This window comes from Vulpes vulpes, chromosome 16, assembly GCF_048418805.1.
Source record: "Vulpes vulpes isolate BD-2025 chromosome 16, VulVul3, whole genome shotgun sequence".
Taxonomy (NCBI): Eukaryota; Metazoa; Chordata; class Mammalia; order Carnivora; family Canidae; genus Vulpes; species Vulpes vulpes.
In genome coordinates, this window is record NC_132795.1 from 55,871,977 (window position 1) to 55,889,581 (window position 17,605).

The following is a 17,605-nucleotide window of genomic DNA, read 5'->3' on the forward strand; positions in this document are numbered from 1 at the left end:
GGGCAAGCCAAAGGGATGAGCACAAAGGTGGAACTGCAGGCACAGGGATCTGGCTGTGTCCCTGTCAACAGGGCCACATAGTCATGGACTTCCTGGGATGAAGAATCAAGAGGCTCAGCTGCCCCGCTGGGGGCTGGGGCCGGGCCCGGGTGGAGGGAAGGCGCCCAGGGGTGGGGGTGGGATGTGAGGATGGCAGGTCTCTGGTGCTTCTGCCCTGCCTGAGGTGGGTCGAGAGAGCAGAGCAGTCCTGGTTTGGAGCTGGGGGTGCAGCCAGGAACAAGATGCACAGATGAGGTTCTCCCAGGTGGAGGGAAAGAGGACAGAAGAGAAAACCAACAGAGGATGCCAGGTGTCAGCGCGGGCCTCCCGGAGAGAGGACGTTTCAGCTGCGACCCGAGAAGGAGCCACCCCACAGAGTAGAAAACCCCCAGTGCGGTGACAGCAAAGTGGGAGGGTGACAGGGGGGTGTCTGAGTCTGTGGCGGGCACGTGGGGCCTAGCGGGGCTGGCGAGGACACTCCACACTCCGGGGGCTGTGTGGACAGAAGCCTAGGCAGCCTGTCTCAGTTGCTGCCTCTTGAGTCAATAATACGGATGCAGCTAAACCCTCTACCTGGGCAGGGCTGGGCCAGTCTGCAGAGCAGTGGATCTGGAATATTCCTCCCAGAAGATGCCTCCTCCATCGTCGCCACCTTTGTGGCGGCTGGCACTTAACTGAACGGCCCAGCTGCCAGACGCCGTGTGCCTTACTCCCTTTATCCTCACAGCCACTGCGTGGTGAGGACACGGGGGCCGGGAATGAGGGACCTGCCTGAGACTCAGCTGGCGGCGGCAGGACCCACCGGCGCTCACCACCTCTAGGGGCCCTCATTCAGGCGGCAGGGCCTAGGCTGCCCCCTTCAGCCTCACCCAGGGCAAGGGCCCTCCCACCTCCACCCTGGCCCCCAGCAGGAGCCCAAGGGTTTGCCACTTGTGGGTCACATGCACCTGCCTGTTCCAGCAGGTGACTGGACCAGTCACGAGAGCCCTGTGTCCAGCTGCACAGCCCAAACCCCCTCTCCGAGGCTCCCTTCCACCTGTGATGGGGTGAGTCCCCTAGGGCAGCACTCTGTGAGGCCAGCCTACAGCGAGGTAACACCACATTTCACAAAGCCCAGAGTTTCCGGACAGGCCACAGGAGCCCGAGTCCCTTCCCACCTGATGCCAGCGGGGACAGATTGCCCTGGACGGGGTCTGGTGTTGGGATCTCTGGTCCCCCGAAGAGGGCCTGGGGCTCTAAGAAATCAGGGAACCTCCCTCGTGAGGCCCGGACTTCAGGAAGCTCCAGAAGGCCTGTAGTCTGTGGGGAGGCCTGGCTCAAGCCTGTACTGCACAACCCCGCCCTCCGCCGGCCGGATCTCTTCCCCAGCCCTGCGGGCCCAGAACTCCGAGATGGGCAAGGCAGGGTCCCACACCAACTGCGCTCACCGCCCTGAGGGGTTCTGTTTACTTGCTGTTACCCTGACCTGGCCTCCGGCCAGGGCCAGTCGGGCCCAGCTGTGTGGCCTGGGGACGCCCAATGCCCCCGCCTACTGCTGCCCTTCCTTGGCTTGTCACCAAATGGGGGAAAGAGGAGGGCGTGCCTGAGGCCTATCCCCCAGCTGCCCTCTGGCAGGGTGTGAACTGCCTCAGCTTCCTTCTACCTCCATCCCTTACAGATAAAAGAAGAGGTTCAAGGGGTCCAAGGGACCAGCCTGGCTCACCCTGAAAGTGACCCAGCCCTAGGGCCTCCTGCTCCCTACCACTCCACTCTGCCTCAGTCTCCCCTTGACTCTCCATGCCTGGATCCCCGCAGGCCCACCTTCCCCTCACCTGACCCAGTACCTGCCTCGGGTCCCTACGGTGGCACACCACAGGTGATGCAGTGTCCCGTCCCAGGTGCTGCAACCCTGTGTCTGGCCTTTATGGCTTGATGGCAATGGCTTCCTCCCCAGAGGCTGTCTCCTACCCCCCACTCCCGGGGCCAAGCACAGGTGGCAGTTAGGTGGCTACATGGACAGGCACCCTCAGCCTGGCGCCATCTCTGGCCTTTACTTTGGCACGTTTCCTGGCCCTACCTCTTCCTAGCCGGGTCACCTCACTTCCTGGGACTGCAACCTCCTCGTCTGCCCCAGGTAGAGACAGGTAGCCTAGTGGCAGTGAGGGCAGGTGCTGGGGACGCGGGCACAAGTGCACTTTCCAGGTGAGGAGCCTGTCAGTGCCTGGCACTTTGTAAACCACGTGCCCATCTCCTCTTGGAACCTCGCCTCCCCCCCTCACTGGGTGGAAGGTCACCCTGAGCTGCTCCCAGACTCCCAAAGGACGGTGGGGCATTGTCAGAGGGTCACAGACGAGAAATGGAGAAGCGTGGTATGGGGGGAAAAGCTCGGAAGTAGTCTCTCCTGGTGGGACCCTGGGTCTCCAAGAAAGCAGGGTGTTGGGGGGCTCTGCAAGAACAGCCTGAATCCTGACTGTCCCTCAGAGACCCCGCACTGTTCACCTGCAAGTGGGCTCAGTACTCAACAGCCCTGGTCCGCGGTGGGGACAGCAGGGTTCTCTGGGAGTGGGAGCAGAGGCTGGACTCTGTGTGGCTGGCCACAGATGAGAAACTGGGGGCCCAGAGGAGACCCCCCAAACAGCTATTGTACTGCCTGGCTGCATGCCCAAGTCCACCATGAGCAAGCCATTCATCCCTTGTGGTGGGAATGACCCTCTCGGGCTCCTTCCTAAGAGGGTGAAGACATAAATCAGCCCCGGGCAGAGAAGAGCCGAGGGCAGACGGCAGAGCTTCCAGTGGGGGGGGGTGGTGCGTGTGGGGTCTCTGGGGGGCTCCTCCTCCCTCACACCCAGCTTAGCCCGTGCCTCCCCTGGGGCGCTGCCCTGGACCCCTATCAGCCTGCAGAGAAACCCCGTGGGCTGTGAGCGCCGAAGCCCTGCTCCTGGGGCTGCACAGGGACCATCAGTGCGGGGGCGGGGCAAACGGGGTGTCCTCTGTGCCCCCGTGCTGCACCTGTCGTGGGGGACACCCCACCCAGGAGGGTCGCTGAGAGCCTGGGTGAGCAGAGCTGAGGGGACTTCCCCAGGGCACGGGGGCCCTGCCATCTCCGCAGAAAGAAGGAGGAGGAGGAGGAGGGCAGGGTGCAGCCGGGGCAGCCCAAGGAAGCAGGAGGACAGCGAGACGTGGGCGCCCACGAGCCGGGGCAGGATGCGGCTCTGCCTCAGGGGTCACATCCGTGGACTGGAGATCACCTTGAGACAAGCGAGGCTGGTGAGGCTGGGCTGAGTGCTCTCTGCCTGCTCTGGAGTTGGAGAAAGCCAACTCCCTTGTGAGCCAGGGAGGAGGGTGCTGTGCAGTCAGCCCCCCGGCCCCCCACATGGGACACGGCGAGACGACCAGGGGGCCGTGACGGGGGCAACTCCCTGGAATCTGGACTCAAAGCCAGATTCGAAGCCTGCCCCTGCCCTCTCCACCCCGCTGTGTGACCTTGGGCAGGTCTCTGAATACCCCTGGGCTGCAGAGTCATCGCACTGTGGGATCACTCCAGTCCTCAGCCCATGACGACTGAACACGGTCACATCCAAAAAGTCCCAACATAGACCAGTCTCTCTGAGCTCCTGACCGAGTCCAGCCACGGGTGTGCCCAGCAGCGGCACTACAGAGCCTCTGGGCACCTCCTTCCGAGATGCTCCCAGGCCCCAGCCCCACTCCTCCTCCTCCTCCACCTTCTCCTCACTGGCCTCTCTCCTTTTCTTTTCTCCTTCCTGTCTTGAAACTCTTAATTTTTCGAACAAGAGGCGCTACATTCTCATCTGGCACCAGGCCCCACAAATTCCGTCACTGCAAAGTCCCCATCAGGCCATGTGCCCCGCCCCCAGCTCAACCCCCTCCCAAGACCCCACGCCACCCAGTCGCTCCCCACAGTCTGGCTCAGAATGAAACCCAAACTCCTCTGGGCCCACAGGCCCTGCCAGTCTGGTCCCTGATACTCTGCTGTCCCCGCCTCCACGGGGCTCCTCTGGGCTGCAGTCCCCACCTTTCATCCTCAGGGTCCTCCCCCCGCGGTTCCTCCGTCTGGAATGTGGCTGCTGCTCAGAGGGGCCCTCCTGTCCGGCCAGCTCCAGTCTGTCTGCTCCCCAGGTCATCGGCTCCCCCACAACCGCTGCGGAAGCTAGCTGTCTCCTTGTTTACGAGTTAGTGGTCTGTCTCTCCCACCCACACCCTGGGGCTCAGAATGTCAACAGCAGGAGAGCAGGGTCATCCTGAACCTCGGTCACTGGTCACTGCTGCTCCCCACCCCCAGGACAAAGCCTGGCCCAGAGCAGGCACTCCAGAAACAGCTGTTGCGTGACCACCCAACTCTCAAGAGAAGTGACAGCAGAGTCTGAGTGACAAGTATCAGCTAGTTTGGTGGGCCTGGGGTGGCAGGCCTGGCCCGTGCAATCCATGCCTATCTGTGCCCTGCCCCCAGACCCAGAGAAAGCACACCGCCCCCCGGCCCCACCTCGCTCCTCAGCCCTGCTGACATCAGCCCAGGGTGTCCAGTGGTGCCAGCCCCTCCCACCAGGCTCCCCCATCCTCCAGGGGGACAATGTACAAAGGGCCACTTCAGTGCGGAGCTTCAGCTCCATCTCTAGCCCGGAGGCCTGAGGGTGGGGGAAGGGAAGGGAGGAGACGGCCTACCTCTCATCCATCTTCATGGGGCATTCGTGAACCTTCCCTAGCACAGGGCCAGGAGGACCATAGATTCAAGCCATGGCCTGGGGAGGCTTTGAGCTGCACTCTGGGAGGTGGGGGGCGGGGGAATGCCCTTGCCGGGGAGGGGGAATATCGGTGCAGAGGTCAGTCCTGTGTACCTAGGCAGGAGTGGGGGGGTGCTCCCATGGGCACCTCCCCGAGTGTACAGGGCCCAGGTGCGGGGTGCAACTAACCACTCAAGAGCACTCCCTTATAAGGGAGAGAGAAGAGCACACAAGGGGCAGGGGATATGGATTTGGGCCCAGCAGAAGGGTTAGAGTCAGCTCCCATCCTGCCTGAGACTCCGCTACAAAACCAGGCACAAAGAGCTCACACAGCTGTCCCAACAACCTGAGCTGATAACCTGTGACCTGAGCCTGGCACCCAGGGATGCTCTGATGTCGGGCTTTCCCCATGTTCCTCCTCCTGGACCTTGATGTCATGTGACCATCCCTCCCAGCTGCCCAGGCCAGGAGCCCAGGAGGCATCCTAAATCCTCCCTCATGCTGACCTCACATGTTTATCACCAACCACGTCCATTCCATACCCTGGTACTTATCCCGCCGGTACCTCTGCGCCACTGTCCCATGCCGGCTGCACCACCAACGCTCACCTGGACAAGAGCAGCGGCCTTGCCAGGGGGCTCCCACCCTGGTCACGATGAGCCAAGCCAAAGCCAGCCACATCCACAACCTCCCGGCTTGGAACTCCTGTCCTCAGGATAAAGTCCAGATCCTGTAGAAGGCCCCAAGTTCCTGTATAATCTTTCACTTGGTGTCCCCAGGTAGGCTCAGCTGAACTGTCCTTCCCCCAGGGCTCCTCACTCCACACTGGGCTGGTGCTGCCCAGCTGCCCTGGGACCCCAGCACCCCATCTGATACAAAGGAGGGGTTGACCTTCGCTTATTTAATGAATAAATGACCCCCCCCCCCCCCCCCCCCCGCCAAATCCACACACCTGCACCTGCAGTCAGTGCTGCTGGGCTCTGAGGCCTGAGCTGGAGCTTGGAAAAGTCTAGATCTGCCTGGGCAGGGCATACTTCAATGAGGTGGCTTATCTAAACGAACTCTATCATAATGGGAAGGCAGTGGGGGTGAGGGGAGACAGGGGAAGGACTCTGGACTTTAGAGCACCCTGAGCAACATGATGGCTGATGGTAGGGAGGAGGCGTAGAAAGGAAGGTGAAGAACCCCGGGGTGCTCGGTGCCCGGCCCTACGCCCGGCACGCAGGAGGTGCTCGGCGAGCTGCTGCTGAGTCAAAGAATGGGCTGGAATCCTGGCTGTGCCACCCACAGCTCTAGGACCCTACTCTCTCAGAGGCATAAAAAAAGGGGAGGCTGGTAACACCCACCTGAAGGGGCCTCACAGGGATCTGGGGAGCTGCTGAGGCTGCTCCTGGCCCAGCGCCTGCAGCTCCAGTGCTCTGGGAACCTGAGCCAGCACAAGGCACCTCCTGCGGGAGTGGTCGGGAGTGGTGGTACCCCAGCAGGTGCGCAGCTGGTTGGCCCTGCCGCTCTGGGCACCTGGTGAGCCTCTGTGAAGCTGGAACAATGAGCCTTTTCTCTTTTTCCTCCCCAATTAATCTTGGCCCACCCCTGCCTGCAAGCAGCGACAGCCCCCGTGGGTCAGGCCCTGACCATCTCCACTGGGGACACTCAGGAAGCCCCCGTCAAATGGCAGGGGATACCACACAGGACTGCAGGCACTGGGTCCCTGCTCCTTAATACAGAGCCACCCATCTGTTCTTGCTCCTTTAATTACTCAGTCCTTCCCACTCGCTAGATCCAGAGAGCGTTCCAGAAAAGGCCCGCAAGTGCCCAAACGTCCCACTGAGTGTGGGGAAGAAGAGACAGCGGTGAGCAGACCGCCACCATAGGGTGACAGGGTCATTCCAGGAGTCAGGTAGCCGGGGTCCAGGCCTCAGCAATGCTACGAACCGCCCACCAAGGGCAGCGCCCCCTCCCGAGTGAAGCGCTGCATCTCATCTCACCACCACACGGCCATCTCACGAAACTGAGCTTTGGGGGGCCAGTCCTGTCTGAGGTCAGGGAGCAGCAAGCTGTGGGGAGGGCCCAGCTCAGCACAGACCACAAGCATGCCTACCAAGGCTCACCAATGCTCAAGACCTCCCCCACCCCGAAGCACCTCAGTTTCCCCACTGACCACGGGAGACCTGATTGTCCTGCTTCCCGCTCCATCTTCCTCCCATAAGTCCCGTGACTCGGCTTCTCTGGTCTGAATCGATGCTGTGTTCTGGTGTCTGGGTCCCTAGGTTCCCTTTCAGAAAGTTCTGCGGCCCAGGTCCTCCTGCCTGCCAGGGGGCTTCATACTGTGAGCTCCAGCTGACCCACTTCCTTTTCAGCACCCTGTATTCCCTTCCAGCCCCCTAGCAGTAGGGCCCACAGCCCAAGAGCCCGTTCCAGCTCCATCGGCCCTCAGGGATGCTTGAGAGCCGCAGAACCAGCAAGGAGGGCCAGCACGAGGTTCCCAGGCCCCGGGTCCCAGGGCCGCAGGGGATGGGCGAGCATACCCACAGCTGGGCAGGAACGCCCTGGCCCAGGGTCCCCCCGACTCTCCAGGGCGATGCTTCTGACCGCCGTGGCCCTGCTGGCCTCTGCCCTCACCAGTGTGCACTGCGACACCCCCCAGGACGGCACTTCCCGCGGTCAGAGACCTTGTATCATGTCTCTTTGGGGTCAGGGCCTGGTAGCTCCTTGGTGGGTGTTTGCTGAATGAATTAGCCGGTGTGCTGGAGGTATGGGCAAGATTACATGCTGGTGCAGCGTGAAGGAAGGACAAAAGTCCACTTACGATGGAGCTGCTTGTGCTGTGTGCAGGGAGAGGGGACGTGCAGACATGAGCACACCCTGGAGTCGGCAGATCTGTGGCCCTGGCACCTCAGCTAGGATCAGGGCTCAGCTGGATTACGAATACCGTTTCCCTGACCGCATGGCAGGAGGACGCCGGAAAGGCGCTTGGGGCAGGAGTCAGTAAGGCAGGGAGCCAACAGTGATGCGTACCCACCGGGCACGGGGATGGAGGTGAAGCCCGCAGCTAACGGGGGTGGGAGGGGGCTTTCCAGGCGGAGGTGGGATGGCAAGGGTCCTGAGGCCTAACGGCGCCACAGGAAGGCGGGTAGAGGTTCGAATGGAATTCTCGGGGTGCCACATCCCCCAGCAGCCGCACGCTGGGACGCTCACTGACCCACTTTGCCAGGATGAGAGAAACACAAGCTGTCTGCCACCGGCGCACCTGTCCTGGCGGATGTGCCTGCGGCCAGGCAGCTCCCCTGGTCCCTCTGGAAGCCACCCGCAAGTGGTGACCCCAGAACCAAGCAAATGGGGGAGCTGCCTGTTCCCAGTGCGCCTTTTCTTAGACCTCTCTCCTTCCGATTACAAACTGCATTTTTCTGATCACAAAGGTTTCACGTACATCCCAGAAAACTGGAAAATCACAGCAAAAGAAACAGGACAGCAACACCCACCATCCCCTGAGCTAACCTTTTAGTCAAAGTTCTTAGACTTCTTCCCCCCACCCCCACCCCCGTGTACCTTTTTGCTGGAATGAACTCTCCACATGGATTTCTTGCCAGCTTTTGGACAGCAAGCGTTTTCTCTAAGGAGCTTGGTCTTCCACGCGCATGAGGACAAAGTGCAGACCTGAGCCCTGGGGACTTTGCTCCTGGGCTTCTTCCCATCCCCCACCCCTGGATCCTATGGAGACGCTCCAGCTTGGGGGACGGGTCAGCCCCAGAGGGCCTATCAGCTGCTCTCTGTGTCTAGGTCAACCCCAAGCACCTGGGGCCTCCAGCGTTCCCTCTGTGAAATGGGTGTGTGTGGCCGGCTACAAGGTCCCCTGTGTGGGCTGAGGTGACAGTCACCTGCCCCTTACAGTTGCTTCCCCTGTCCCCTCCAGTGGCATCTCGCATCTTGAGGCCCCTCGGCAGACCTGCCCTGCCCTCAAGGTTCTCAGCATCCTGTGGAGCAGACAAATGGAAATTCTGGCAGAGAGGATCAGCCCGGCCCTTGGGGTGGGGATCAGGGCTTCCCGGGACAGGGAGGGGGTCTTAAAGGATGAGCAATCACCTGCCAGGAGACAAGGGGAAGGCTGTTCCAGACAGAGGGACAGCATCTGCAAAGGCCAGGAAAGCTGGCACCTGGGCTTCCAGTCTAGGTGGGGGTACCGGGCCTGGAGGCAGGGACCACGGAGCCCGTTACATCCCCCCACTGTCTGTACCCAGATGAGGCCTCAAACATCTCTGACAGCAGTGACATGCCAAGCCCCAGTGGCAGCCCTGGATACCCGAGAGGGGGTCTGCCTGGGGGCCCCACTCCCCAGACCTCCTCCCAGCCATGGTGGAACCTCGACATCCTTTGCTCTTTACCTTGGGGATGGCAGGGGTGACCTGGAACCAGTCACTCACCCTCTGTGGGCCTCGACTCACAGACTGAAGCCTGTCCTGGGTTGTTCCAAGGACCAGATGGGACCAAAGGCCTGGCTCTGCCTCCACTGACCAAAGGGGCTCCCAAACAGCTACTGTATGCCGGAGCCCCCAACACACGCCTCTTTGTTTCTCTCTCCCGCCAGCCTGGAGGAGGCCTCTCTCCCCACCACTACCCCGGACAGACGCAGAAGACCCCTTGGGGGCAGGCTTTCTGACTCCAGGATATGGGCATCGCTGCAAACGTAGAGCCAAACCTCCCAGTCACTGCTAGAACCAAGGGAGATGATGAGATAATCAGTGCTTTCCACACAATGCAGGGCTGCACAGAATCCTTGGTTCTCTGGCCCAACAGGCAGGACTCTGGCCCGGAAATTGCACTCCTGGCTGTGGGCCTAGCAAGTCGTCTGCTGTCTAGGACTCAGTTTCCATAGAATGCATGAGGATTACTTAAGCACACTGCCCAGGGCTCCCGTGATACTGAAATGAAGTCATGTAAGAAAGCACCAGCATCTCAGGACACCTGCGTGGCTCAGCGGTTGAGCATCTGCCTTTGGCTCAGATCGTGATCCTGGGATCGAGCCCCACGTCAGGCTCCCAGCACGGAGCCTGCTTCTCTGCCTGTGTCTCTGTCTCTCATGAATGAATAAAATCTTTAAAAAAGAAAGAACCAGCATCTCGCTCTCATTCGAGCCATCAACGAGTTCCAAGCATTAATCATCACAGTCCTAGGAGATGGTGAAGAAGGCGCCCCTTCAATCCTTCTCCTAAACCCGCCACTCTGCCCAGCTTCCAGAAACGGCCTGCCACGCTCACGACCATTCAACAAATATTTAAGAAATATTTACCAAATGCCTTTTCCATGTCAGGCAAGGTGCCAGCCCCCAGAGAGTGCCTGTGTGCCCAGCCTGGAAGGCCAGCTCCTCCCCTGCCGTCACCAGGCCTCCCTGCTCCCCCTTCCTGGCCACCATCACTCATATGGGGTCCATGGCCAACTGGGACCTGTTTCCAGAAGGAAAGGGCAGCAGCAGGTGTCTAGATAAAAGGGTGTGGGTGTCACTATGGTGTGTGCAGAGCTAGGTTAGGGTAGTAGGGAGCAGAGGCTGGGAACACAGGTGGGGATCTGGGTTGAGGGCAGGGCGTCTCTCATGGCAGCTTGGACTCCACGGGGCTGGGCAGTGCTTCTCAGAGTCCAAAGGCCTCTGTAGCTCCAGGTCAGCATTTTAAAAACGGGGTTTCCAACCCTCAGAATCCCACGGTGGGATTCTGACTCAGCAGGGTGGGGTGGGGCCTGGGAAATATGTATTTTTCCCAAGTGGCCCAGGTGAGGCTGATCAGGGCTTCCAGATAAAGAGCCCCGGGTCTCTGGGAAAGAAGGGAGTGGCTCCAGGGCTACAAGGAGGGTTTGGAGGCCAGGACACCAGTGAAGTGGCCATCTTGGGTGTCCAAGCTTCAGGGACCATTGTCCTCTGAGTGACAGAGGGGCCCAGACTAGGAGCCTCATCAGACTCTGGGGTCTCCAGGCTGGATGCCATCCCTGCCCCTTTCTGGCCCTGAGCCCCGGGCCCCAGGCACCCTCAAACTGCCAAATGGGAATAATAATAGCACCTACTTCGAGGGAAGTTAGGAGGCATCGCTGGGATAATGCAGACAAAGTGCTTGGCCCAGCGCCCAGCACATAGTAAGTGCTCGATAAATAGCAGCAAATGATTATGACTCAGAGGTCAAGGTGGGGTAGAACGGTCTGGGAAGTCATCCATCACGGGCCTCTGTCAACCAGAATCCTGGAGACTGCCTCTGGCCGCCCTCCCCTGCTCAGACCCCCATGTGGGCTGCTCCTTCTGGGAAGTTCCCAGCCTGCCTGGAGAGGGCAGCTGGAGCCCAGAGCCGGGAGGAGGCCCCAGTGTCAGCAGGGCTCCGGCCTCCTATTCTGGCTCTCACCCTGCCCCTCCCAGGGGATTCCTACTTCAGTGGGAACCAAAGTCTTGAGCCAAATAGGCTCTAAATTCAGAAAACAACAGAGTAATTAGGTATGTGAATGTTTCCTATTGTTCCAATTTTATTCACATAGAAAAGATGAAACTACGTGAACCCACAGGGGACTTTCTACTTGAGGCTGGTGCAAGAAAAAATTTTCTGGGACCCTCTTCACTTCCTGGATTCCCCACAGGAGCCTGGGCCCATGTGGCCTCATACTAGACCACAGGAGGGTGGTCCATCCCTTCCACAGTGCCTGGTTCCGCCTCACTCCAAGCCTCACTTCCCCTTCCAGGGGGTGAGGAGAAGCAGGGTCTCAGTGACCATCCCTCTGTGGTCCAGGGCCACCCTCCCAAGGGTGCCTCCGCCCATAGGGATAAAGAAGGAAGAAGAATGGGGAGAAGGACAGGGCCACTCCCTGGGGCTGATAATCACTCACTCATTCTTCCATTCATTCATTCGAGCTCCTATGGGACGGGGAACTCGCAGCCGAGCAGAACATGCGACAGCAAACACGTTCCAGAAACCCGTGTGGTCCTCTGCCGGCCCACAGCAAGGAGCTTCCCTGCACAACTGCTGCTCAGCCCAGATGGAAAGGATGGGTCACCAGTAACAAGACACTGTGCCTCAATTTCCCCATCTGCAAAGGGGATATCATGGTATCTCCGTTGTGGTTAGCTGTAGGGATGCAATAAATGTTGGCTATTCATATTCTAATGGGCGGGCAGTGTGCAAGGGGGGTGGGGGCGCTGAAAGGCTAGGGGTGACAGAAGGGGAGATTTGGGGTGGAGGGCTGGCACCATGGAGAAGGCTTTGGGAGGGTGACAGGGTTTTAGGAACACAGGAAGAGGTGGGTGGAACATTTGGGGAGGGAACAGCATAAGCAAGGGAACAGAATTTGACGTCTGAGGCTGATCAGGACCCGATCTCAGAGCTCTGTGAGCCAGAAGCTTGGGCTCCAGCTGGGTCATTCTGTGCAGGCAGCCCAAACCAGGCCAAGGTCAAGGGGAGCTAGAGCAGGAGTGAGGCAGGGTCAGGGGTGTGGAGGTTCCCAGGAAGGCAGGACACCGCCCTTCCTCCCCCCTGCCCTGCATCTCACTGTGTGTACCTATTTGGAGTGATCGCTGGCCCTGCCCTCAACCTGTCCAACGCCCCCCCCCCCCCCCCACTCGGCTACAGTATGGCCCCACAGCTCCCCAGGTCTACCCAACCAACAGTCTCTGGAGCCTTCTCTCCTTTTTCAACTGCCATTTATGAAGCACCTACTGAATGCCTGGGGGCTGAAGTTGGCATGCGCCAGCTCCCGCTGCGAGATGGATAAGCTGTTGGTAGCGTGAAAGGGGCCTTGCTGGGAGGTTTACACCATAGAAGCCTACTGACTGTTCATCAGGGACCTTTTTGCTCCCAGAGAGCCTACTGCCAGCATGCCCTTGCCCCGTGCCCAAGCAATGGACACAGAAGTCAGGCCCCTGCCTACAGAGGCTCACAGAGAAGATGACGGCAGCAACGAAGATACCTCATGCGCTGGAGCAGGCTGTCTTCAGGGAGGCAGGGGTGAACCGGGAGACTCATCTGAAATGCCCACCAGAAACCACACCAAGCTGCCCCAATAGCCATAGTGTGCATCATTCCCATTTCAGAGGCAAGAAAACTGAGGCAGAGAGAGGAGAGTCAGTTGTCCACAGTCGCACAGCAAAAATGGACACTCAAGATTCAAACCTGGGCCACTGGATCCGGAATCCTTGCTTTTAACTTCCGCACATGACTGCCCCAATGTGCAATTATTGTCACTCTCCCCCTGCCCCTAAGCAGCCAGCACAGGGCTCGGCCAGACCATGGATGCCCAGTGGTATTTGACTAGATTCTAGATTCCGTTCTCCTGGGGGTAAGGTCTGTGTCCTCTCCACCTGGCTGCTCACGACAGTGCCCCTCACAGGAGGATGTTGTGTTTGTTGGTCTCAATGTCTGAAGAACCTTCTGGAAGGGAGCCCTGGTCCCCATGAGCAGGGCTAGAGCTAGCGAGCAGGAGGGGGTGCAGCGTGGAGAATAAAGGGGCTTCAGGGAACACAGCAGGGTCACTGATTGCCGTAGCTAAGGTGCCCGTGGGGGCAAGAATGCGCTGTGTGCAGACCACCCCCACCTCAGCCACTGGCCACTGCTTCTCTCTTCTCCCAGAATAACGTGAGGACGTGTACACGCAATTCCCCCAGCCCTTGGCTTCCCCCAGTTGGGTCCAGCCCTCACGTGATCCTCATCACCCCCCGGAGCGTGAGCCTGGCCCACCAGCTGAAATCAATGTCCTTGTTTTCCAGGTCATCATACTGACGCAGCAGACAAGGATTTCCCAAGTCCTTCTCAGGTGCTGGGTGGGTACCCTAAACTCATCATCTCCCTCAGACCTCTCTACAACCCTGTGGGGGAGTCTCCCCATTAGACAGACGTGGAAACTGAGCCTCAGGAAGCTGACTTGCCTGCGGCGGTCCAGCCACCACAGGAAGAGGGATCCCAGATGTGGGTCAAGCAGCCCTGACCACAACAGGGGCACTGGGCAGACAAGGAGGGGGTGCCGAGCCAGATGGCAGCACTCCCAGCCCCATCAGCACCTCACTGTCCTCAGGAGCTGCTAGTGCCAGCTCCCCGGTAGGGCCTGTCACCTCACCTCCACCTGCCCGTCCTTCCTCAGCTCTGGCACTCGTGTCTTCCCCTCACTGTGCTTGACCAGCACCCCCTCCACCTCTCCGCACACACCAGGCACCCCACAGCCCCGGCCCGGAGCCTCTGGGCGTGCCATTCCCTCCACCTAGAGTGCCCTTCCTTCCTCTCCCCAGCGAGCCAACTCTTCCAGCAAGTTCTCTCTCCTCCTTGGGCTAGCAGCACCTCTTTCAAACTTTCAGAGGACCCTGGGCCCAGCTCCTCAGCCCTTGGAGGCCCCCTGCCTGGATCTTTAGTAACTGCCCCAGGAGGTGACGCCCCAGTGCCCACAACTCCCCGTCGGCCAGATCTGGACTGCTGTCCCAGGAGCGGAAAGGAGCGCCTTCGGGATGGGGGCAGTGCGGGTTCTGGGGGGCCACGGAGGGGTGTCTCTGGGGTAGGATTCCTGCGCGCAGCCCTTCTAGGGGGGCTTCCAGAGCTGGGAGAGTCACCTGACCTCAGGCCGCCAGGGCTGGCTGAGACCCCTCCTGCTGCTCGCGGCACCCCAGCTCAGGCACCACCGTTCCCACTTACACCCCAGCGCGCTCCCCTCCCCACCCCCGGTTCCAGAACTCACTATTTGCGGATATTTATAGCGCCCTCCCCCAGCCAGGTTCCCTCCCCCGCCCTGGGCAGTGCAGTGAAAAGAGCGGGAGCCCCCCCCCCAAGAACTGGGGGTGCTCTCCCCACTTCCCTCTGCCTGGTCGCCGCGAGCAGCCACGGTCCCAGCCCCCGCACCCGCCCTGCTCCGGGACCGCGCCTGGGCCTCCGCCGCCGCAGCCCGGGGTCGGGGGGTGGGGAAGGCGGGCGCCGAGGCCTCCCGCCCCCAGCCCCGCGCCGCGCCGGAGGTTGGGGGGGCGAGGGGGGGCGGCCCAGCGCACAAAGCGCCGCTCGAGCCCGGCGCTTCGGGGACGCCCCCCGCCCAGGCCGGGGGAGGGGAGCGGAGGGATGAGGCTTTGCCCTCCGGGGCCGGGAAAGCTCCGCGGAGCAGCCCGGTTGGGGGAGGGGGCGCCGGAGCCGAGGAGCCTCCCCGGCATCCCGCCCCCCCCGCCGCGGCCCCGGCCCCCGGCCCCGCGCGGCCGCCCCCGCCCCGGGGTCACGTTCGGGAGGGGGCCGTGGGAGCCGTGACGGGGGCGCCGCGAGCGCGGAGGCGGCGGCGCGGAGATGGAGGCGGCGGGCCGGGGTGCGGGGACGGCGGGGCTGCGGCGCGGGCCCCCGGGACGCCGGGGTCAACTCACCCATCGCCCGCTGGGTCTCAGCGGCGGCGGCAGCAGCGGCGGCGGCGGCTCCGCGGCCCCCGGGGCCCCCGGCGGGGAGATGCTGGCGTCCGCCGCAGCCTCTCGCCCCATCCCGGGCTCCGGCGGCGGCTGCGGCGGGCGCCCGGCATCGCGGGCGGCGCGGCCCCGGCCCGGCCCCGATCCCCGCCCCCCGCCCCCACCTCCACCCTGTCCCGCCGGCCCGGCGCGGCCGCCTGGCTGCACCCCGGGGCCGCGGCTGGGGGCCGGCGAGCGGACGGGCGCGGGGGAGGGCCCCCCTGGAGGCGCGCGGCGGCGGGGGGTGCGGAGGCGAGGCCCGGGCGCGGCGCGCAGAGGTGCCGGCTCCCGCCCGACTCGCCGCTGCGGCCCCCGCCCCGCCCCCACCCCACCCCCGCCCCCACCGGAGCCCCCTCCCCTCCGCCGCGCTCCGCTCGCCGCGCGGGGCCGGGGGCGCCTCGGGCCGCAGTCTCGGGCCGCCGCCGCTCCGCGCCTCCCGCGTGTGCGATCAAATGTGTGTGTGTGCGCGCCCCTGCCTGTGACCGTGCGTGCGCCGGCCCACGGCCCGGTGCGTCCTGGGCGGTTGTGTGCGAGGGGAGGCGGGGCGGGTCAGAGAGTGTGTGTCTGTCTGGCGTGTGCACGGGTCTGCGCGTCCGGCTCTGTACGTGCGTGGATGTGTGCGTCTGGGTTGTGCAGTGTGCACGGGACTGTGTGACCTCCAGTCCCGGGGAGCGCATGGGCGTGCACAGCTGCGCTGTGGTGTGTGCGTGGAGCCGGCGGCTGTGCCTGCGTGTGCCTGGACCGTGCCCGTGTGCACAAATCTGTGACCGTGTGGAGGGGCCTCTCGGGCTCGTGTGCGTGCGTGACTCGGGCGGCTGTGCTTCTGTGTACACCCATCCAGGAGCGCGTGCAGAGGCCTGGTCTTCTGTTGTGGCGCGTGCGGAGCGCTAGGCCTGGACCGAGTCTACGCAGCTGCGCGCGTGTGCGTGGGTGGCCAGTGTAGCCAGTGTATACCCGCCGGGGTCCACGGGCCTCCGCCTGCCTGCACCCTCCGGCGCCCTCCTGCCCGTGTCCGCATAGGCACGTGCCCGAGCCGCTGCGCCCCTCTTCCCGGCCCGGCCCAGTGACTCCTGGCTCCGCGTGCACCTCCCCTCCTCGCGCCCGCAGCGGGCACCCAAGGCCCCGGGTCCGCGCCCCGCCTACCTCTTGAGCCTCCTCTCCTGCCATCGGGCCACGGGTGGTTCTCCAAGCACCCACCACTTCAGACCACGGCTCTTCATGACGTCGCTGGGGGCTTCGAGGCGGCCTCCGGGTGCTTCTGGCACCTTCTTCCGCTCAGGGATTCCCGGGTGAAGCGGCCACTTCCGCCCCGTGTGCCGGGCACCCTGGGTATACAGGGAGCACGTCTCTGAGCGGAGGCCGGGGTGTGTGGGGAGGGCAGGGGGACGCCTCCGGGCGCGCGAGGTGCCCCTGCCCTTGCTAGGCCCTTGCAGCAGCCTCTGCCTGGGCTTCCCGGTCCACGTGCCCCTGCCCACCCTCATCTACTTTTGCCAAGCAGTCGGGGACCCTTCAACGTTCGTCTGAGCTGGTGGCTCTCCCCTGTGACTCCTCAGTGGCTCCCACTTGCCCTCAGCTTGAGCTCAGCGCCTGGGCAGGGCAGGAGGCCCTGGTGACCTGGCTCCATCTCTTGTCTGGCCACACCCCCACCCCTCCTCTCCCTGGAGACTCCCTCTAAGCCAAGAGTAGGCAAACTATTTTGCGTAAGGGCCAGCTAGTCGGTATTTTAGGCATTGCTGCCCGTAGAGTTTCTGTCTCAACTACTCAGCTCCGCCACCGTAGTATAAAATCAACCATAGACAATATGGGAAGGAATGAGCATGGCTGTGTTCCAATAAAACTTTATTTATGGACACTAAAGTGTGAATTTCATGTAATTTTCCTGTGTGTGAAACCTTATTCTTCTTTCTTTTTTTTTTCCTAATCATTTGAAAATGTACAAGTCATTCCCATTTCGCACCACTCTGAGCACATCCCTGTACCTTCGTGTCATCCTTATGACTCACTTGCTTCAGGTATTCTGTTCCGTCACTCCCTGCAAATCCCATCTATTCTAACCCCAACATCCTCTTGCACCCCCTGCTCCTCCAGCCGACTGTCTGCCCTTCTCTTTCCATCCCCAATGGAAGCCTCACTGCTGCTCACTCAGGCGTGCCTCTCCCTGTGCCTCTGCCTGGGGACTGTCAGAAACAGAGACTCTTTGCTTGCCCCTGACTTCCCCAGGAGAATCTGCTCTTCCTCCCCTGGTCTCCCACAGCCACTTGGGAGACCCATGAGAAAATCACGGTTTCAGGTCTGGCTTGCTCTGGGCATCCAGGAAAGCTCACAGCTGGCCCATTAGCACCAGGCTGGGAACAAAATATTGTATCCTTCACTTTTCACAGCTCCCATCAAGGGGTGCCTGAGGTAACAAGACTGGGAGGCCCTGGAGCCT

General features: G+C 61.8%; 1 protein-coding gene across 2 annotated transcripts in view; it reads right to left on the bottom strand.

Moving 5' to 3' along the window:
• Positions 1 to 15,237, bottom strand: part of MGAT3 (beta-1,4-mannosyl-glycoprotein 4-beta-N-acetylglucosaminyltransferase) — a 32,127-nt gene extending 16,890 nt beyond the window's left edge. The window contains exon 1 of one of the 2 annotated variants that reach the window (XM_072741692.1): positions 15,100 to 15,237. The gene's annotated coding sequence lies outside the window, so the exon portion shown is untranslated. Of the gene's footprint in view, positions 1 to 4,051; positions 5,012 to 15,099 lie in introns of those variants that run through there. The other variant, XM_072741693.1, reaches the window with a different exon arrangement.
• Between the last annotated feature and the right edge of the window lie 2,368 nt (positions 15,238 to 17,605).